Here is a 23,686-nt window from a genome sequence, read left to right on the forward strand (position 1 = left end):
AATATTAAAATTCAATAAGGAATAACACTTGGTACCTAACATCTCTCTGCAGAGTTGGTTTAGAAATCTGTAGTTCAGGCTTCCACTTATATTTGTGCAATACCTGGACTAGCATTGTTGAATTTTGTCCTGAGTCTTTCCATTTTTTGTTTTTCCAGAAAACAGGGCCCTTTGTGATTGCCATGTTCTTTAGAACATTAATGTTTCATTCAGATTACAGTTGTAGCTGACTGACATGCTGTTCATTCTCTCAAGGGGCTCTGAACATCCTTGTTGTGATCCATTGTGTGTGAATGGGATAGTTTTTAATCTCAGGGGATGATGTTATTTCCTCACTTCCAATTTCTTGGAAACTGGAGACCATTACAACCCCCAACAGTTGGCAAAGAAAGCAGTATAACCAGTTTACAAAGATACTTTGTATTCTTCAACAAAACATACCTGCATGTCACTGCTTTAGTAAAAATAACAATTGACTAATATTCTTCATCAGTACAAGTTCTGAAGAGTCATGCAAGGGACAGCCATGTCCAAAAGAAACTGTCACACACCTGCTCAAGGGATCATGGACTCTGTTCACTGTAGCAGAGTTTGCTACAAAAAAAATTGAAAATGACTTAAATATCCACCAAAAGAAGAATGGATAAAACAGTCATCATATATTCAGACAAAGAAAACCAATCATTAAAATAAGTAGTTTAGTACTCATGTATCAATATAGATATACCTAGAAAGTCAATCAGGGAGAAAAGAAAGTCACTGAAGAAAATGGATAATATGAGACCATTTCTATATTTTTAAAACTCTCAGAACAATACTGTAATTAGTTTATGGAAACATACACATGTGATTTTAAAAAAATGTTTAAGTATATCCAACAACTTCTCAGTATTGTGTCTTACTCTGAGAAACTTGGGAAGGGAATAGGAATGGGGTGGGCTAAGAAGAGCAATAAGCTCTATCTATAGTTTCATTTCTTCAAAAATCAGATGAAATATATAAAATATGAATAGTTACATAAATCTAGGTAGTAAGTGCATTGATTATTGTTATACTGATTCATATATTTTCTATATTTTAAATATTCTGTAATAAAATTTTAAAAAGAAAAAGGTATTTACATGGTATGGAAAAACTGATGACAGAAAAATATGTATCGTCTGATACAATTTATGAAAAACATGAACATAGAAACGTGTGTTCAGATTACATATATATTCAGTTCAGTTCTGTTCAGTCACTCAGTCGTGTCCAACTCTTTGCGATCCTATGAATCTCAGCATGCCAGGCTTCCCTGTCCATCACCAACTCCCAGAGTTCACTCAAACTCACGTAAAAACAAGACCGGGAGCTGACTGTGGCTCAGACCATGAACTCCTTATTGCCAAATTCAGACCTAAATTGAAGAAAGTAGGGAAAACCACTAGACCATTCAGGTATGACCTAAATCAAATCCCTTATGACTATACAGTGGAAATGAGAAATAGATTTAAGGGACTAGATCTGAGAGAGTGCCTGATGAACTATGGATGGAGGTTCATGACATTGTACAGGAGACAGGGATCAAGACCATCCCCATGGAAAAGAAATGCAAAAAAGCAAAATGGCTGTCTGGGGAGGCCTTACAAATAGCTGAGAAAAGAAGAGAAGCGAAAACCAAAGGAGAAAAGGAAAGATATAAGCATCTGAATGCAGAGTTCCAAAGAATAGGCAGAAGAGATAAGAAAGCCTTCCTCAGCGATCAATGCAAAGAAATAGAGGAAAACAACAGAATGGGGAAGACTAGAGATCTCTTCAAGAAAATTAGAGATACCAAGGGAACATTTCATGCAAAGATGGGCTCGATAAAGGACAGAAATGGTATGGACCTAACAGAAGCAGAAGATAGTAAGAAGAGGTAGCAAGAATACACAGAAGAACTGTACAAAAAAGATCTTCATGACCAAAATAATCACAATGGTATGATCACTCACCTAGAGCCAGACATCCTGGAATGTGAAGCCAAGTGGGCCTTAGAAAGCATCACTATGAAGAAAGCTAGTGGAGGTGATGGAATTCCAGTTGAGCTCTTTCAAATCCTGAAAGATGATGCTGTGAAAGTGCTATACTCAATATGCCAGCAAATTTGGAAAACTCAGCAGTGGCCACAGGACTGGAAAAGGTCAGTTTTCATTCCAATCCCAAAGAAAGGCAATGCCAAAGAATGCTCAAACTACCACACAATTGCACTCATCTCACACACTAGTAAAGTAATGCTCAAAATTCTCCAAGCCAGGCTTCAGCAATACGTGAACCATGAACTTCCATAGATTCAAGCTGGTTTTAGAAAAGGCAGAGGAAGCAGAGATCAAACTGCCAATATCTGCTGGATCATCGAAAAAGCAAGAGAGTTCCAGAAAAACATCTATTTCTGCTTTATTGACTATGCCAAAGCCTTTGACTGTGTGGATCACAATAAACTGTGGAAAATTCTGAAAGAGATGGGAATACCAGACTACCTGACCTGCCTTTTGAGAAATTTGTATGCAGGTCAGGAAGCAACAGTTAGAACTAGACATGGAACAACAGACTGGTTCCAAATAGGAAAAAGAGTACATCAAGGCTGTATATTGTCACCCTGTTTATTTAACTTATATGCAGAGTACATCATGAGAAACACTGGGCTGGAAGAAGCACAAGCTGGAATCAAGATTGCGAGGAGAAATATCAATAACCTCAGATATGCAGATGATACCACCCTTATGGCAGAAAGTGAGGAGGAACTCAAAAGCCTCTTGATGAAAGTGAAAGTGGAGAGTGAAAAAGTTGGCTTAAAGCTCAACATTCAGAAAACGAAGATCATGGCATCTGGTCCCATCACTTCATGGGAAATAGATGGGGAAACAGTAGAAACAGTGTCAGATTTATTTTTCTGGGCTCCAAAATCACTGCAGATGGTGACTGCAGCCATGAAATTAAAAGATGCTTACTCCTTGGAAGGAAAGTTATGACCAACCTAGATAGCGTATTCAAAAGCCGAGACATTACTTTGGCAACAAAGGTTCATCTAGTCAAGGCTATGGTTTTTCCTGTGGTCATGTATGGATGTGAGAGTTGGACTGTGAAGAAAGCTGAGCACTGAAGAATTGATGCTTTTGAAGTGTGGTGTTGGAGAAGACTCTTGAGAGTCCCTTGGACTGCAAGGAGATCCAGCCAGTCCATTCTAAAGGAGATTAGTCCTGAGTGTTCTTTGGAAGGACTAATGTTGAAGCTGAAACTCCAATACTTTGGCCACCTCATGCGAAGAGTTGACTCATTCGAAAAGACTCTGATGCTGGGAGGGATTGGGCGCAGGAGGAGAAGGGGACAACAGAAGATGAGATGGCTGGATGGCATCACTGACTTGATAGTCATGAGTTTGAATGAACTCCGGAAGTTGGTGATGGACAGGGAGGCCTGGCGTGCTGTGATTCATGGGGTCGCAAAGAGTCGGACACAACTGAGCGACTGAACTGAACTGAACTTAAAGGTGTGTTTTTACTTAAAAAAAAAACAACTCTATATACTACTCAAATTTTTAAAAATATACACAAAGCATGTGTTGATGTACTACATAATTTAAAAATTAAAATGCAAATCCACCTTCCTTCTACAGAAATGAGAAACAACAACAGCAATGCATATATATTCCAAGGTCCTCAGAATCTCTGTAATGAATTTTCAGAATTTAAATCAAACCAGTTCTTTATAGGTCAGGGAGACTTACTAAAACTCTTAAGACCCCCACATAAAGGCCAAGGTAACATTGTTTCAATGGCTATTCCTAAGGATGGTAGAAGGTAGAAAAGACTGTGGATCCAATTAGGGATAGACCAACCAGGGAACAGGCAAGACTGGGGGAGAGAGATAGTAGTTCAGAATCAAGTAGTGTCTCTGAAGCCACTTGGACCCCATGACTGAGTACAATGTTCTAACACAATCTCAGAAGTTGGCCAAAGCCTTGAAGCTTGCAGGACTACATTCTTGCAAGGTGGGATGCCCTCTTATTTCACTTCCTTCCTTAATCTCCTAGTCCCTTGGGTTGATTATCTCACCGACCTATCTGTGGGACCCCAACCTCTCTTCCTGACTCCTGGCCCCAGGGCAGAGGGCTGGTGGAAGACTTCAAGCTGCACAGCTATAGGCCAGAGTGTCCCCACCCTAGACTCAGTTGGGGCCCCAGCACTGCTCAGGACATCCTCATATTATTCGTGTCTTAGGGCTGTCCCACCTCTGTAGTGGTTATTTCAAACTTTCTGTAACCCTTCAAGTCTTACCCTCAACAGATACTCTCAATTCCTTCTTCACAAAGAATAAAAAAAATACTCAGCAAACAGTCCTCAATTTCTAGCAGCACATTAAATTCATCTGCACTGTGTCCATGGTGCCTCCCATCTCTCCTTGAGGCTCTGAGCCACCTTATCACCTTAGCAACCCCACACCATCAGCTCTGTCTCCTCTCACCTGCGTCTTCAACATTATCCGCACTGTTCCCAGCAGCATTGAAACACATTCACATCTCTAATCTTTGACTAAGGGGTCCTCTTTAACCTCATTCACCTCTACCTGGAATTTTGTCTCCACCTTCAAGCACACTGGGTTCTCTCGCCCAGGTTACCTGGTCCTGCTTTGTCTTAATGCTGCACCTCCGTCTCATTGCTTGTACTAGTCAGAAGCCAAGGACATCCCTTTCCTGTCTGAATCTTCTCACCCTGCCCCTCTTCAGATCCCCTTGTCCCTTCAAAGAATACCTGTCTTTAATGGTACTTTGTCATTTTTGAAGCTGCAGGGCAGGTCCTAAATTTATTACCAAGGTTTATGGCAGTGCTCAGAGGCAGTTCAGTCACCATTGCTGAGAACTGTAGGTGGTTCCTCACTAGCTGCCTCAGAAACAAGCTCATCTGGAAAAAGATAACTTAATTTTCTACTGAAGAATTATCCTGGTTTCACAAAAAGAAAGCTGAATTCTACCTTCAAATGTGTGTTTGATCATTTTTCTTGTGAAATGATAACCCTGGTGTTTTTGTTCAAAGGAACTTTGAGTGGCTCCAGAATCCATAGCACCTGATCCTCCAATGTCAGCCCTGATGGAAGGCTTCTCTGAGGGAACAATGCATCTTGCTCACCACAGCATCATAGCTTGTTGTTTACAGGCCTAGCTCCTCTGTCAGATTGCGAGAGGGACCATCTCTTCATGCCATTGTCTTGCTATGCTTTGGCAATGGTTCCAGAGTGGGGGATAATGGGGGAACAGTTTATTCCAATTTGTGGAATAATGAGAGCTTGTGACTAGGCAAATCTGGATTCAGAAACTATCTCCATTTCTGATGAATTGTATAACTTGGGCCAGGAACTAATTTCCCTAAGTCTCAGCTTTCTCATTTGTAAATTGAGAGAGAAATAATTTCTACTTTAGAGATCAGTATAAGGGTGTTTGATCTGTGGTAAATGACTGAAAAATAATAACTATTATTACCTATTATTCCATTATGATTAGTTGGTACGCACTAGGGTTAGGGCCAGTGTATAACTTTGTGATATTATGTTTAGTTTCCCTGAATGAGGAAAATGACGTTTCTTCTGAGGTTTCAGTTGGGCTACCCCATAATTGCCCTATAGGCTGAGATCCTATTATACATCAACTTAATCTGTGTTATCTGATCATGAACCAAAGCTTTACCATAACCAATCTCTATACCTTCCAACTGCAAACTACTCTTTGGAAGGAAAAAAAAATGTGTTCTTGCTGACAGTTCTATGGCTATGTAACAGGAGCCCTTGGTTCAGCTCTAGTGGGAGGTGGAGGAGGGTGGCTGGGTGTTTAAAGGACCCCAGGATGAACAGAAATATCATCTGGAGAACACATTTTCTGTCCTCCCACTGATTTTCTTGCCTTTCTTTTTCTTTTCTTTCCTTTCTGTTTTTGGTGTGTGAGAGAGAATAAAAGGAATAAAGGAGAAAAGACAGGAAAAAATGTAGATTCTCTTTGAAGGTCCCCAGAAGCAAATCCTCTAATTTCTGGGGTGGGATTGGATCACATTCCACTCATCAGTGGGCTGGTGGTGCTCTCTGGATAACAACTGCTCACACGGGTAGGGTGAGGGTGAGGGGCAGGGGCTGTGAAAAATAAACACCATTCTGCTGCCGTTGCCTGGCCCCTGCCTCTACATTTCTGGGAGAAAAGCTGGGAATTTGGCTCCCAGACTGTTCGATTTTGCAGATTTAGAAAATTTTTAAAATAAATTGAGAATGAGGGAAGCCTGGGAAGTTTCAAGTTAAAAAAACTTTAAAGATTAAAAATTAAAAGTTTAAAACAACTGCTATCAACTCTCACCACTGTTTAACAAAAGAAAGAACATTTTAATGCCAAAAAACTAAGTAAAAATATATTCTTAGGATAAAAGAAAGTCCTTTGCAGAAAATGGAAATTGTAGTTTCAAGCTTGCAGTTCTTTTTCTCCTCCTTCTCTCTCCATCCATCCATCCAGTTATTTAGTTATTGTATGTCTACCTAAATATTTATATAATCTATGCTATTTTCCTATTTCTCTGTGTATATTTCATTATGAACTAGCTTCAGTCCTCAGAACTGAATTTTAAACTGAGTTTAAAACTTTGGAGGCTAACTACTACAAGATTTAGTTTAAAGATGAATATTCTGAAACACCAAGTTTAAATGGCTAGACTATTTTTGTTATACAACTAGAGGCAGATCAGAGCTAGGGCCAGGCCTTAGATTCCTGGTCTTAAAACCAGACGTACTACCTGTCTCATCACTAAGTCATCAGCAAAGGGCACAGTCAGCATTCAAATATCTGTTACAACAGGGCTCTTATCCACCCAGAGTGGCCACTTCAGACATTCTCTTCTGTTACATCTCCAATTTTGTCTTCATAGATCACAGTCCTCTTCCTCCTTGGCCTCCCCTGACATTGGCTCTGCTGGTTAAGAGTGCCCCCACATTGTAGTGCCTGGTCCCAGGGTGGGGGAAGCAGATTGCTTGCTACTCCTTCTCCTCCAACCCTCGGAGATACCACATCTTCACAGTTCTGAAATGATCCCTCTATCCTGTAATTCCTCCCTGGCTCCAAAGATCTCATTCAGTCCTTCATCATTTCCTCCTCATAACTGTTGCAGTTGTCTCCTCATTGGTCCTCCTAGCTCCAGATATTCTTTTACTATCTATCTATTCTTCAAAACAAAATATCAAAAACAAACAGCAACAAGAAAACAACAACAGCAGCAGTAAATTGTGATGATTCCTGGCTGCTTCCACTAGAAAATTCTCTCCCTGCTCTCCTCTTTGATCACCATGTCTGAGCCCCACCAAGTTACTGGCCATGTGCTTCTGCCATTCTTTTGGCCTGGAATGCCCTTCCTTGCCTTTTCTGCTTTAAAGGTTCCCACTCTCCCTTAATGCTCACTTCGAATGTCACTGTAATGCCACTTCATTTCTTTTTTTCCCAGCAGAATTAATTTCTCTCTCCTCTATGTGCCCATACCTCATAGCGCATCACTATCCTTGAGTGAATATCAGGAATTATCATGGCCAGTTGTGTATTCCACCTCCACAACAAACCATAAGCTCATTGAATCAATGTTTGAGGCTCTCTCCTTCACTATATCTCTCCAGCATCTAGCTCTGCACCTGGTCCAAATGGGCATAAAATGGGGTGAGGGAGTGAATGAAGAGGTCTAACTACATCTCTTTTCATGGAAGCAGACCTGGGGAGGATCTATAGGCTGGATTCAATGTCTAGATATTTAAGAATTGAGTAGGAAGAGATCTGAAGTGAGAAACTTGGTTGGGGATGTGGGGGAAGGTTCCCAGGTTAGAGCTTTCTTTTTGGCAGTTGAAATATGGAAACTTTGCACTCTGGGAATGAAGCACCTTCTTGTCAGTGGAGCCAAAATAGTCATCCAGGTTTACTAGAGGTTGAAAGACACTGAGACAATCCACTTTAATCCTACATCTGTTTGTAGGATTTTTTATTAAATTAAAACTAATAATTGGCAATGAACACACTAAATTGTTATATCAAAAGCATTTTGCTTTTACTATCAAGCAAATGTTAAAGAATAACAAAGTGTGAGGTATTCTGATGCTATCTAACAGAGATAACTGTGCACACTGTAGAGAGACTCAGCATACTTTGCACAGTTTCAGGAGGCCAGGTGGGAAAGTGGGTCTTCCTCTGTAAATTACTATCTTGTAATCAAAGCCAAACACTCCAGTAGGAAGTAGTAGAATACCTGAGCTCTGCCATCTGGTATCTAAGTGTGATCAGGTCCTTTGAACTCCATTAGCTTCAATGCCTTCTGTAAATGGGAATAATGACAGCATATCCCTCACAGGGTTATTTTGATAATGTGATAAGGTAACATGGGACTTCCCAGGTGGCTCAGTGGTAAAGAATCTTACTACCAAAGCAAGAGGTGCTGGAGAAATGGGTTTGATCCCTGAGTCAAGAAGAGTCCCTGGAGGAGGAAACAGCAACTCACTACAATATTCTTGTTGGGAAATTCCATGGACAGAGAAGCCTGGTGGACTATAGTCCATGGGGTCGCAAAGAGTCGGAAATGGCTGAGCACACACAAGCTCAATAATATAACATATGAAATGTATCTAGCTAGTTCCTACAGGACAGCGGCAGGCACAAACAGAAACTTGTGCATGCCAGGACCCAGGAGAAAGGAGCAGTGACCCCACAAGACACTGACTCAGACTAGCTGTGAGTGTCCAGGAGACTCCAGCAGAGGGGCGGGTCAGTGGTGGCCTGCTGCAGGGTTGGGGCACTGAGTGTAGCAGGGCACATAGGGGTCTTTTGAAGGAGGTCGCCATTATCTTCATCACCTCCACCATAGCTTCATCCATCAGTTCAGTAGTTCAGTCGTGTCCAACTCTTTGCGACCCCATGAACTATAGCACGCCAGGCCTCCCTGTCCATCACCAACTCCTCAAGTCCACCTCAACCCATGTCCATTGAGTTGGTGATGACATCCAACCATCTCATCCTCTGTTGTCCCCTTCTCCTCCTGCCCTCAATCCTTCCCAGCATCAGGGTCTTTTCCAATGAGTCAGCTCTTCGCATCAGGTGGCCAAAGTATTGGAGTTTCAGCTTCAACATCAGTCCTTCCAATGAACACCCAGGACTGATCTCCTTTAGGATGGACTGGTTCCATCTCCTTGCAGTCCAAGGGACTCTCAAGAGTCTTCTCCAACACCACAGTCCAAAGCATCAATTCTTCTGTGCTCAGCTTTCTTTATAGTCCAACTCTAACATCCATACATGACCATTGGAAAAACCATAGCCTTGACTAGATGGACCTTTGTTGGCAAAGTAATATCTCTGCTTTTTAATATGCTGTCTAGATTGGTCATAACTTTCCTTCCAAGGAGTAAGCATGTTTTAATTTCATGGCTGCAGTCACCATCTGCACCACCATAGTTTGGCCCCAGGTAAATAACAGGCAAACCATTCAATATCATAGTAACCCAACTCTATGCTCCAACCAGTAATGGTGAAGAAGCTGAAGTTGAACGGTTCTATGAAGACCTACAAGACCTTTTAGAACTAACACCCAAAAAAGATGTCCTTTTCATTATAGGGGACTGGAATGCAAAAGTAGGAAGTCAAGAAACACCTGGGGTGACAGGCAAATTTGGCCTGGCCTGCTTGGAATGAAGCAGGGCAAAGACTAATAGAGTTTTGCCAAGAAAATGCACTGGTCATTGCAAACACCCTCTTCCAACAACACAAGAGAAGACTGTATACATGGACATCACCAGATGGTCAATACCGAAATCAGATTGATTATATTCTTTGCAGCCAAAAATGGAGAAGCTCTATACAGTCAACAAAAACAAGACCAGGAACTGACTGTGGCTCAGATCATGAACTCCTTATTACCAAATTCAGACTTAAATTGAAGAAAGTAGGGAAAACCACTAAACCATTCAGGTATGACCTAAATCAAATCCCTTATGGTTATACAGTGGAAGTGAGAAATAGTTTTAAGGGACTAGATCTGATAGACAGAGTGCCTGATGAACTATGGACATTGTACAGGAGACAGGGATCAAGACCATCTCCATGGAAAAGAAATGCAAAAAAGCAAAATGGCTGTCTGAGGAGGCCTTACAAATAGCTGTGGAAAGAAGAGAAGCGAAAAGCAAAGGAGAAAAGGAAAGATAAAAGCATCTGAATGCAAAGTTCCAAAAAATAGCAAGGAGAGATAAGAAAGCCTTCCTCAGTGACCAATGCAAAGAAATAGAGGAAAACAACCGAATGGGGAAGACTAGAGATCTCTTCAAGAAAATTAGAGATACCAAGGGAACATTTCATGCAAAGATGGGCTCAATAAAGGACAGAAACGGTATGGACCTAACAGAAGCAGAAGATATTAAGAAGAGGTGGCAAGAATAAATGAAAAACGATACAAAAAAATTCTCTATGGCCCAGGTAATCATGATGGTGTGATCACCTAGAGCCAGACATCCTGGAATGTAAAGTCAAGTGGGCCTTAGGAAGCATCACTACGAACAACACTAGTGGAGGTGATGGAATTCCAGTTGAGCTAATTCAAATCCTAAAAGGTTATGCTATTATAGTGCTGCACTCAATATGCCAGCAAATTTGGAAAACTCAGCAGTGGCAACAAGACTGGAAAAGGTCAGTTTTCATTCCAATCCCAAAGAAAGGCAATGCCAAAAATGTTCATACTACCACACAATTGCACTCTATCTCACACGCTAGTAAAGTAATGCTCAAAATTCTCCAAGCCAGACTTCAAAAGTGCTTGAACCGTGAACTTCCAGATGTTCAAGCTGGATTTAAAAAAGGCATAGGAACCAGAGATCAAATTGCCAACATCCGCTGGATCATGGAAAAAGCAAGAGAGTTCCAGAAAAACATCTATTTCTGCTTTTTCACTATGCCAAAGCCTTTGACTGTGTGGATCGCAATAAACTGTGGAAAATTCTGAAAGAGATGGGAATACCAGACCACCTGACCTGCCTCCTGAGAAATCTGTATGCAGGTAAAGAAGCAACAGTTAGAACCGTACATGGAACAACAGACTGGTTCCAAATCAGGAAAGGAGTACGTCAAGGCTGTATATTGTCACCCTGCTTATTTAACTTATATGCAGAGTACCTCATGAGAAACGTTGGGCTGGAAGAAGCACAAGCTGGAATCAAGATTGCCAGAAGAAATATCAATAACCTAAGATACGCAAATGACACCACCCTTATGGCAGAAAGTGAAGAAGAACTAAAGAGCTTCTTGATGAAAGTGAAAGAGGAGAGTGAAAAAGTTGGCTTAAAACTCAACATTCAGAAAACTAAGATCATGGCATATGGTCCCATCAATTTATGGAAAATAGATGGGGAAACAGTGGAAACAATGTCAGACTTTATTTTTTGGACTTCAAAATCACTGTAGATGGTGATTGCAGCCATGAAATTAAAAGATGCCTGTTCCATGGAAGAAAAGCTATGACCAACGTAGATAGCATCTTTAAAAGCAGAGATATTACTTTGTCAACAAGGGTCTGTTCTAGTCAAAGCCTTGGTTTTTTCAATAGTCATGTATGAATGTGAGAGCTGGACTATAAAGAAAGCTGAGTGCTGAAGAATTGATGCTTTTGAAGTGTGGTGTTGGAGAAGACTCTTGAGAGTCCCTTGGACTGCAAGGAGACCCAACCAGTCCCCATCCTAAAAGAACTCAGTCCTGGATATACATTGGAAGGACTGATGCTGAAGCTGAAACTCCAATACTTTGGCCACCTGATGCGAAGAACTCATTGGAAAAGACCCTGATGCTGGGAAAGATTGAGGGCAGGAGGAGAAGGGGACAACTGAGGATGAGATGGCTGGATGGCATCATTGACTCAACAGATATGAGTTTGAGTAAACTCTGGGAGTTGGTGATGGACAAGGAAGCCTGGCATGCTGCAGTCCATGGGGTGGCAAAGAGTCAGACACAACTGAGCGACTGAACTGAACTGAACTGATAGGACAGTGAGTCCTCAATAAATACTACATTAATTTTTTTTTAAGAGAAGATAAGACATCCTCGATGAAAGTCACAGGGAAACATCTGAAGGTCATAAGTGACCTTGAGTTGAACTAAGCAGCAATGTTAGTAGAAAGGACATGTAACTCTCCAGTCTTGGTCAAGTAAAATGTTCCCTCATAAGATAGGACTCTCTGATGCACTTCTCTTCCCCATCTGCCAACCAGATAGAAAGGATCCAGCAGAGGGGTTAGAGGCTGTAGAAATTGGCCAAGTGGTGGACAGCCTGGGTCCCTAGTCCCTTTGTGGAAGGCTGCCTGCTGAACCGTATGAGCAGGAGAACCAAACTTCTGTCATATTAAGCCATGGAGATGTGGCGTGGTTGGTTATAGCACCTAGGCTACCCTGACCAAGGCAGTCCTGAGAATGTCACTGCTCTGAAGCTCTGCAGGTGGCACTAGTAGTAAAGAACCCGCCTGCCATCGCAGGGGATTAAGAGACATGGGTTTGATACCTGGGTCTGGAAGATTCCCTGGAAAAGGATGTGTGAGTATTCTTGCCTAGGAAATGCTATGGACAGAGGAGCTCAGTGGGCTACAGTCCACAGTGTCGCAAAAAGTCCAACACAACCGAAGTGGCTTAGCACGAAGCTCTGCACTTATCAGAGTCTAAACAGAGAAATCATTTGCTGTTTTGATATTTATGTCAAAAAGGTAAGAAGAAGCCAGAGAAAGATGAAAGAAAATTAATCACTATATAGGGAAAAAAGGTCACAGACTTGTCTCTGTTGTTGTTATTCAGTCACTAAGTCACGCCCAACTCTTGTGACTCCATGGACTGCAGCACATCAGGCTTCCTAGTCCCTCACTATCTCCCAGAGTTTCCCCAAGTTCATGTCCATTGAGTTGGTGATACTACTCAACCATCTCATCCTCTGCCACCCCCTTCTCCTTTTGCCTTCAATTTTCCCCAGCATCAGGGTCTCTTCCAATGAGTCGGTTCTTCGCATCAGGTGGCCAGAGTATTGGAGCTTCAGCTTCAGCATCAGTCCTTCCAATTAATATTCAAGGTTGATTTCCTTTAATTTAGGGAAAAGTGCTGAGGGCAACCTTATTTTTCAGCTTTAAAATACTACATTTATAGTATTATATCTTTATTTAAATTTTGTATAAAGCCAGCAAACATTTATCTCTTTTTTTAAAATTTTATATTGTATATAATATTACATAAGTATAATTAATATAATTATATTTTATATTGGTGTATACTATTACATAAGTTAGAGATATACAATATAGTAATCCACAGTTTTTAAAAGTTATGCTCCATTTATAGTTATTACAAATTATTGGCCATATTCCCTGTGCTGTACAAGAGGGCAACTTTACTATACAAATCCTTTCCTATTTCAGCATATGTAGGCCTATATCTGGGCACCCATCCTAAATCTGTGCCAGTGGTTATCAACCCTGGCTGCACATTATAGTTATCTGGAAGATTTAAAAACTATATCCCTTGACCAATTCAGCAGTAAATCACAGATAAGTTCTAGAAGTGCATTTGAGAGTCACTGATTTATGTAAATCATGGGCCACTTCTTTATATGACTTAATTGTTCAGAGTAATAATATCAAACAGACATTCACTTGGAGAATCAGACACACTAGGAAACTCCTTGGCAGAGTGGATTATGGAAAGGATTTGGACTGGGGAGTCAGATGAACCTGGTGTGAAACCAGGTTTGTTTGGTTGATGACTAACTGATGGGCTTCAAGAAGTTATTTCATTGCTTTTTACCTTCTGTTTCCTCAGCCATAAAATGTACAGGTTTGTAAGGAGAAAAATGAGCTCAAGTCTGTATCATTGGAAATACAGTAGATACTCAACAAATGGTAGTTATTATCATACCCACTGTTTATAAACAAAGAATGTCAAATTTACAAGTAACACATTAAAACTGCTAAAGAAAGATTGCCAGAAAAGATACTGGACAATAAGCAATGGTAAATTGTGATTAACTGAACAAAGTGTTCATCATGTTTATTTTAGGATATATAAAGTTCTGTTGACGTTATCTTTATTAAGTGTCTTATCTTTATTGCTTTAGCTTAATGAATATAAAAGTATTTATAAGGATCACCAGTGATACTGGTCTGCAAACCTTATTTTTCTACACGCTTCTGACTTAATTCTGAATTCTCTTTTCAAGCACATTACCTTCCAGCTGAGAGGTAAATACTGCACTTTCTTTGCATAAAAGAATAGTTTTTAAGATGAAAGTTAACCAAATCAGTCAATTCTCATAAAGCTGGTCTCTGAAATATATAGTGATAGACCCTGATGAGGGTCATGAAAAAAAACTCAGACACTGACCTTGTTTTCCAGGAACTTCCAGGCTCCAGGGACAGGTTTTGTTGTTGGTGGTGCCCTGGCTGTGCCTTTGTTTGTTTTTTGCTGTTGTGGTTTATTTGCTATTCTATGTCCAACTCTTGCAACCCCATGGACTATGGCCCTCCAGGCTCCTCTGTCCATGGAATTTCCCAGACAAGAACACTGGAGTGGGTTGCCATTTCCTTCTCCAGGGGATATTCCCAAACCAGGTATCAAACTGGAGTCTCCGGCACCAGCAGGCAGATTCTTAACCTCTGAGCCACCAGGGAAGCTGCTTGTTTAATTTTGCATCATTACAAAATGGCAGCCAAGGATGCACATCTCTATGTGATCAATGCCAAATCAGAGGTGCCGAACATAGGTATGGCAGATCTCAGAGAAAAAGGTGCTCATTTTGGTTTGGATGTCAGGGGAGATTTCCCAAAGGAAACAGCCCAGGGTTCCCATGGATCAGGGGCTTAGGGAGATTCCACTCTTGGAAAGTATTCTGTGAAGGAATGACCCGGGTGTGTCTGGAGGACAGCAATAGAATTACTTTTTTGGCCATTTAGGCAGGAATGACCTGGACAACACAATAGGAGATGAGTCTGGTCAGGGCACAGAAACCAGCTTGTCAGGGGTACTGAATCCAAGACTTCTCCTTTGCTACCCACCACATCTTCACAGGCCATGTCAATTCCTATCTGGCTTCATTTCTCCTTCATATACTCATTCCATATTCCTATTTTGCCTTTTCACTCATCATATACAATATATATATTTAAAATATAGTTTTTCAAAACAGGACATGTGATTTTATAACAGATATTTTCATTTATGAACATAATATTACATTGTATGTCTCATTCTGATTCATATTTTTTCACTCAATGATATCATCTTAAGACCCATCCACATTGCTACAGGCACATCACAAATAATACTTCCAAATACTGGATAGCATCCCATGCTGTGCACCTACTGCATTTTACCATCCACTGTCCCAGGGATGGATAAGGATAAGAGGCTTCTGGAAGCTCCCTGATGGGAGAGACTGACTGAGGGGAAAACTGGGTCCTGTTCTGATGGGCCATGCTCAGTAAATCTTTAATCCAATTTTCTATTAATGGGTGGGGCTGTGTTCCTGCCCTGTTGTTTGACCTGAGGCCAAACTATAGTGGAGGTAATGAAGATAATGGCAACCTCCTGCAAAAGGTCCGGGCAGGCGCTGCTGCACTCAGTGCCCCCAACCCTGCAGCAGGCCACTGCCGACCCACACCTCTGCTGGAGACTCTTAGACATTCATGGGCAAGTCTGGGTCAGTCTCTTGTGGGGTCACTGGTCCTTTCTCCTGGGCCTTGGTGCACACAAGGTTTTATTTGTGCCCTCCAAGAGTTTGTTCCCTGAGTCCTGTGTAAGTTCTGGTGGCATTGTGGTGGGGTTAATGGCGACCTCCTCCAAGAGGGCTTATGCTATACCCAGGTCTGCTGCACCCAGAGTTCCTGCTGCTGTAGCAGGCTACTGTTGACCCATACCTCCACAGGAGACACTCAAACACTCAAAGGCAGGTCTGGCTCAGTTTCTGGGGGTTCTCCTGGTATGCACAAGGTTTTGTCTGAGTTCTCTGAGAGGAATGGGATTTTATTCTAAACGTGATTTCACCCCTCCTACCATTTTGTTGAGGCTTCTCCTTTGCCCTTTGATGTTGGGTATCTCTTTTTGGTGGGATCCAACATTCTCCTGTTGCCAGCTGTTCAGTAATGAGTTATAATTTTGGAGTTCTCGCAGGAGAAGAGCGCATGTCCTTCTAATCTGCCATCTTGGATAGTAAGGTGGATTTAGAAAAGGCAGAGGAACCAGAGATCAAATTGCCAACATCTGTTAGATCATCAGAAAAGCAAAAGAGTTCCAGAAAAACATCTACTTCTGCTTTAATGACTATGCCAAAGCCTTTAACTGTGTGGATCACAGCAAACTGGAAAATTTTCAAGAGATGGGAGTACCAGACCATCTGACCTGCCTCATAAGAAATCTGTATACAGATCAAGAAGCAACTGTTAAAACTGGATATGGAACAACAGACTGGTTCCAAATTGGGAAAGGAATACTCAAGGCTACATATAGTCACCCTGCTTATTTAACTTATATGCAGAGTACATCATGAGAAATGTCAGGCTGGAGGAAGCACAAGCTGGAATCAAGATTGCTTGGAAAAATATCAATAACCTCAGATATGCAGATGACACCACCCTTATGGCAGAAAGCAAAGAAGAACTAAAAAGCCTCTTGATGAAAGTGAAAGAAGAGAGTATAAAAATTGGCTTAAAACTCAACATTCAGAAAACCAAGATCATGGCATCTGGTCCCATCACTTCATGGCAAATTGATAGGGAAACAATGGAAACAGCAAGAGACTTTGTTTTTTGGGACTTCAAAATCATTCCAGATGGTGACTGAAGTCATGAAACTAAAAGACTTGCTCTGTGGAAGAAAAGCTATGATGTACCTAGACAGCATATTAAAAAGCAGAGACATTACTTTGTCAACAAAGGTCTGTCTAGTCAAAGCTATGGTTTTTCCAGTAGTCATTTATGGATGTAAGAGTTGGACTATAAAGAAAGCTGAACACTAAAGAATTGATGCTTTTGAACTGCGGTGTTGGAGAAGACTCTTGAGAGCCCCTTGGACCACAAGGAGATCCAACCAGTCCATCCTACAGTCCGTCCGTAAATCAGTCCTGACTATTCATTGGAAGGACAGATGCTGAAGCTGAAACTCCAATCCTTTGGCCACCTGATGGGAAGAACTGAATCATTTGAAAAGACCCTGATGCTGGGAAAGACTGAGGGCAGGAGGAGAAGGGGACAACAGAGGATGAGATGGTTAGAGGGCATCAATGACTCGATGGACATAAGTTTGAGCGTTGGGAGTTGGTGATAGACAGGGAAGCCTGGCGTGTTGCAGTCCATGGGGTCACAAAGAGCCAGACATGACAGAGTGACTGATCTGAACTGAACTGTCCCAGTGATGGATGTCTAACTCGACTCTGCTTCCTTGTCATAATCTTCTTGTACAGCCTGTATGAGACGTTTGGGATACATACTAAGGAAATTAATAGCTGGGTCATGAGTATGCAAGTACTTCATTTAAATCAATTGTTTGAGATTGCTTTCCAAAATGGCTGCCAGCCCATCCATCCATCCATCAGCAGGATGTGACACTCCTGTACTCTCACATCCCCATCAACACTTGGTGACATCCAGCTTTCTAACCATTGCCAGTCTTATAGTTATTAAGTGACACAATGGTGTTTTTTCTTGTCATCACTGATTACTAGTGAGTTTGGACATCTTCATATGATGAATAACATTTGGGCTTTTCTCTTTTGTAAATCACCTATTCATATCTTTTCTCTGCTGTTTTCAGGTTGCTATCTTTTCCTGAAAACCTGCTCTTTGCATAATATAAGCTCCATCCTTGCTTCTCAAAGTATGGTCTCTGGTCCAGCAGCATCAGCATTATGTCTTAGAAATACAGAATCTCAGGTTCTGCTCCAGACCTGTTACATCAAAACCTGCATGAATCCCCATGAGCATTAGGTGCACTGAAGCTTGAGAAGAATTGATCTATATCTGGCATCCAGTATGGTAGCCGCCTGCCTGTTTAATTTACATTAATTAAAATTAAATTTTAAAATTGAATTAAACGAAAAGCTCTGTTCTTTATTCACCCTAGCTAAATATGACTAGTGGCTACTGCATTGGATAGTGCAGACACAGAACATTGCCGTCATCGTAGAATGCTCTATTGAAAAGCTCTGCTAGTTTTTTAAAAGTCCCTTGCCAGTTTTTTATGTTGGAAATCTTTTCTTCAGTCTTTTTCCCCTCTAAGTTGTGGTGAGAAGCCTGAGAAGTGGGGGAGAAAATTAATAATGGTGGTTTGGTGTTTGTAGCATGGGCTCATGGGTTGGAGGGAAACAGCACGAGATGTGAGGGTCTTGGATGAGAAGGGTTTGCTCTATCCATTTTAATCAGAAGAGTGAAATTCTAAGATAGATGTTTCCACTGATGTAGAATCCCTACTTACAGGTAGAGTCAATGAGAATAGGAACAGTAGGATGAATGGGGAAGAATATATTTTCAGCACTTCCTATGACCTTGACTCTGTGTTTGGCAGTTTGCTTACCTTCTAATCACGTATCTGTGGGATCAAGGGCCTTCTTCATCCCACCTATGGAACCACTGAGGCTCACAAACCCTAAGGCCGTGACTGGCTTCAAGCGCTTTGCCCTTCCCACTGAACTATTCATTCTAGATGTTTTGAGGTCATCTGATGGTATGGATCTGATGGTCACCCCTTTCCATGTCTGTATTTGAACATGCTCAGCTAGGAAAGGAATTTACTTGGGATGAGATAAAAGGCAGGGATCTAAGCCTTCAAAAGGGTCATCAGCTGCCCAGGTGGAAGGCAGATTCTTTTGTCATCACTTGATACTGTCATTCGGAAGTCCTTGGTGCTTCCACAAGGTCACTCTGTGTGGTAATGTGACTTTCCTTTGAACCTGGTTTCAAAAACCTGGTGGTTTTTGAAAGCAAATGCACATGAATTATATACCACCAGATAATTTGGACCACAGGGAGGACTCTGAATCTCTATTTAAGTTCCTATAGAACATGATATCATGTGAAACTTGTCCTAAAGATTGAGTGCAAATCCACAGGAAAGTTCCCGTTCTATTAGCAAGACAATTCCACAAGAAGGAATTTGTGCAGAAATCAAGAACAGTGTGAGAGTGAAATGGAGAACTTCTCAAATAGGAAGAAACCACTTACTGGGTGAGAGCTCTTTGGGTAAAAATTTGCTAGAAAGAAGGGTGATTCAGGGGCCTGATGAGAGATACCAAAATGTAGTTACTGAAAAAAAAAATGTTTATTTTTCAACATTTTTGTTCTGAATCTACCCTGGTCAAAGTTCAGAGGCAGCAGAATGAGCCACACACTTTGATGAAGTTCATGCCTCCTAAGACAGTGGAAGGGAATTTTTATCAATGGAACCCTTTATCATCTCAGTTTTGCTTTCCAACCCTGTCATCATGCACACATGTTTTGTAATATTTATAACAATCTCATAAAGGGTTGGAACCACATTTATGCTAAGGTATAAATGGCTAATAAAATGTCAATAACTTGGCGTAGTTTGTGTTAGAAACAGAGATCAAAGCCTGAGCTGAATCTTATTCAGAACTGGACTAAAGCATTTATAACCATATATTATGCACAATCTGTGAGTTACAGTTTATAGTAAGGATGTTAAGATGGATGAATTGAAGTTTCTATTTCGTAGGATTTCAGAGTGGTAAAGGGTGGTGGTAGAAGATTAGTATAAATTACTCCAGCAAAATAGAGCATGCTAGTGTAGATCCACATGTTGTGAGTGATTGTTCAGACAAATGAATTCCAACTGGAAGAGAGGTAAGGGTCATCTCAGTGCACCGTAAAAGTTGTGTGCTGTGTTGCTTCAGTCGTGTCTGACTCTTTGCAACCCTATGGACTGTAGCCCACCAGGCTCCTCTGTCCATGGAATTCTCCAGGGAAGAACACTGGAGTGGGTTGCCATTTCCTTCTCCAGGGGATCTTCCTGACCCAGGGATCAAACTTGCGTCTCCTGTGGCTCCTGCATTGCAGGGGGATTCTTTACCTCTGAGACACTGAGGAAGCCCACCTTAAAGGGTTTAAATATGCAAAATTTAAATGGGTGTTATGGCTAAAGGGATTTACAGTAAGTTGTTGTTGTTCAGTCACTCAGTCATGTCTGACTCTTTGTGACCCCATGGAGTGCAGCATGCCAGCAAGTGGAATGCCTTAAATAACATTTAGTAAAAGAAGGGGACAAATGTGTATGGAATAGGAAAGATGAATAATCTGCATTACCAGCACATAGAGAATATGAGACAATGTAAACAAAGACAGTGGCAGAAAGGTTAGGTATGGATTGTGTGATTGAGGGCTGTGAATATCAAGCTGAAACTCTAATCTGTGTGCCCCGAGGAACCATGATGAGTACCTAAGCTGGACAGGATGGATTCTCTTCCAGGGCAGTCTCAGGTCTTAAGATTCAGTACATTAGGGAGGATATTTTTGGGTGGAAACAGGGCATATTTCAGATTTTAGCCCTAAAATCATATCATATTTGGTGTCAGACTTTGTTTTTTTGGGCTCCAAAATCACTGCAGATGGTGATTGCAGCCATGAAATTAAAAGACACTTACTCCTTGGAAGGAAAGTTATGACCAACCTAGATAGCATATTAAAAAGCAGAGATATTACTTTGCCAACAAAGGTCCATCTAGTCAAGGCTATGCTTTTTCCAGTGGTCATGTATGGATGGGAGAGTTGGACTGTGAAGAAGGCTGAGCACTGAAGAATTGCTTTTGAACTGTGGTGTTGGAGAAGACTCTTGAGAGTCCCTTGGACTGCAAGGAGATCCAACCAGTTCATCCTAAAGGAGATCAGTCCTGGGTGTTCATTGGAAGGACTGATGTTGAAGCTGAAACTCCAATACTTTGGCCACCTGATGCGAAGAGCTGACTCATTGGAAAAGACCCTGATGCTGGGAAGGACTGGGGGCAGGAGGAGAAGGGGAAGACAGAGGATGAGATGGCTGGAGGGCATCACCAACTCGATGGACATGAGTTTGGGTAAACTCTGGGAGTTGGTGATCGACAGGGAGGCCTGGAGTGCTGTGATTCATGGGGTCGCAAAGAGTTGGACACGACTGAACGACTGAACTGAACTGAACTGATGCTAAATAAGGGCTTCCCAGGTGGCACTGGTGGTAAAGGACCTCTAGCCAGTACAGGAGATATAAGAGACTCAGGTTTGATCCGTGGGTGGGGAAGATCCCCTGGAAGAGAGCATGGCAACCCACTCCAGTATTCTTGCCTGGAGAATCCAGTAGACAGAGGAGTCTGTCAGGCTACAGTCCATAGGGTCACAAAAAGTCAGACATGACTGAAGTGACTTAGTGCACACACATGCTAAATAATCCTTAGAACATGTAAAGAGTGAAAAAAAAATCAGAATATCATAGAGAGAGATTTGTCAGTTACAGAGCAGAGGGGAATGTACTTTGTGAAATTAGCAAAGAGGAAGTATTGAGTTAGACAGGGAATCAACAAGTCTGTGGGTCAGGGGAGAAAACAGTTACTCTTTCTTACCTTCTGGATCCCCTCTCATTCCCAACAGATACAAGTTCCCAAATACAAGTTCTTCAGGGTCTCTTTTCCTAAGAGTTGAAGAATGAGGTGGAAGTAACTGGGGAGGTTTCACAGAGGGAGCAGCCAAATGTTTGCCGCTGGGATATGCTGGTTATGCAGGATATTAAGCAGTTCTCTTTCTTCTGTGGAAGGAGGGCAGATAAGTTTTACATACTTGAAAACTGAGGCATGAAGATACGGAAGACATGAAGCGATCTGTCATCTCACTACTCAAGAGCTATCTAGGGTGTCTAGAATTATCATGGCATTTGTCCTCGGCTTTTCAAGGTTGAATCACTTCTTTCCAACAAGGAGGAGCTAAAAGGGCTGCCTGTAGAAAATGTTCCCAGTTGTACTTCTTCAGTTGTTCTGGTCTAGGAGCATGGTATATGTTGAACTGTGCCACTGTCAAAAAAATATACTGAAGTCCTAACCATCCCTTAGTACCTGTGAACATGACTTCATTTAGTCAATAGGATCTTTGAGAGCACATCCAGCCCTCCTCTGCAGGTACCCCATCCACCCGTCCAACCGACTGCAGACGGAAAATATGACCCCGGGTATGGTGGGTTGAATCTGAAGATGCAGATCCAGAGATAGGGGAGATCAACAGTAGGGACTGGAGCACCCCTGGATCTTGGTATCCACGTAGGTCCCGAAACCAATCCCTCACAGATACCGAGATACTGCATACTCAAGTTCAGATGAGATCATGAATACGTGCCCTCAACCATGATTACTGGTGTCCTATGCAAAGGGGAAACTTGGACACAGAGACACACACAGAGGAAAGAAGATGCAGAGATTTGAGGCATGAATCTCATGATGAGAGGCAGAAGTTGGAATTATGCTACTATGAGCCAAGGAAAACCCAGGGCGGGAGTGGCAGGGACAACTCTGTAAGGTTTTGGAGGGAACATGGCCTTACCCATACCTGGAATTCAGTCTTCTTGCCTGCAGAACTGCGAGGTAACTCGTTCCTGTTGCTTTAAGCCATCCAGATTGTGGCACTTGGTTATGACAGCCTTAAGGAAACCAATAAAGAGCACCTGTCAAGCTGTTTTTAAGTATTATAACTGAGCTGGGAATATAGCACATGGTGAGAAAGCATATTCAATTATGTTTTTCTTCTAAAAGGATCCAAACAGCTCACTGATCTCCAGAACTCTAGCTAACATCATCCTCTGAGTATAGAAAAGCTGTCATGATACAGTTTGAAGAGCGTCAAAGACCCCCTATGCCCTCACAATTTTTTTTTCATGTCCTACTATGAGAAATTCATTCTCTTGGGTTAAATATAGTCCATGTGCCCACTCTTGTTTAAAATTCAAAAGGCTTTTCAGAGGGTCAACTCATTAAAGAATTAATATCTTGTTCTTTGACTCCTGGGGGAGGGAGGTAGAGAAAGAGCTCCCTGAAAGTGCAAAAGGGGCCAGGAGCTTGAGAGGCACCTGGAAGTGAAACCCTAGTCTATCATCTTGTTCTGAGCTAGTCCTAAACATTTTGGAGGGACTCCGGGTATGTTTTATTCCTCTAATTATTGTAGAAATCTGAGAAATTTCCAATGCATATTTGTCATAGTAGAGAAGGAAAGCAGTCATTGTAGACCATTATGAGACATTACCTTTCCCTTCTTGGTGTACTTCTTTCTTCTGTGTGTGTGTGAAAAACAATTCTTTTCTTCTCAGTCCATAAAAGATCCGAAGCAATGCTTCTTCTTAGCTAATGAATTGTGTTTAGAGTTTAGAAAAGTAACCCTAAGAGCTCTTGAGGATGGAGACGTGCAGGCATTTGCTATGGAGTTGGCTTAAGATTCTATTTGTTGAGGTTCTTTTAAGGGTCAAGATAAATTTGTATGGAGATAAAAGCAATCCAGTTGGCAGAGATGAGAAGATGCTTGTTTCTCAAGGGGATTTTCAGGCTGTTGACCAAAGAACTAGTCTTTCATCCCTTCCTAAAGGGAGTTTCTGACAGCAGTCCTCAAATTAAGTGTTTCCAAATATTTATTGAGACCAGGTTTTACTCAT

General features: G+C 41.6%; 1 long non-coding RNA gene across 1 annotated transcript; it reads right to left on the reverse strand.

Annotated features, from left to right (window-relative positions):
• Positions 1-441: 441 nt before the first annotated feature.
• Positions 442-23,421, reverse strand: LOC147367531 (uncharacterized). Its single transcript, XR_015169208.1, has 4 exons — positions 23,284-23,421; positions 22,594-22,684; positions 21,621-21,802; positions 442-594 (listed from the first exon to the last, which is right to left on the reverse strand). It is a non-coding gene; the product is annotated as an uncharacterized LOC147367531 (long non-coding RNA).
• Between the last annotated feature and the right edge of the window lie 265 nt (positions 23,422-23,686).

This window comes from Bos grunniens, chromosome 8, assembly GCF_055505025.1.
Source record: "Bos grunniens cultivar Pamir isolate PY7600 chromosome 8, Bosgru_T2T1.0, whole genome shotgun sequence".
In the NCBI taxonomy this organism is placed as follows: domain Eukaryota; kingdom Metazoa; phylum Chordata; class Mammalia; order Artiodactyla; family Bovidae; genus Bos; species Bos grunniens.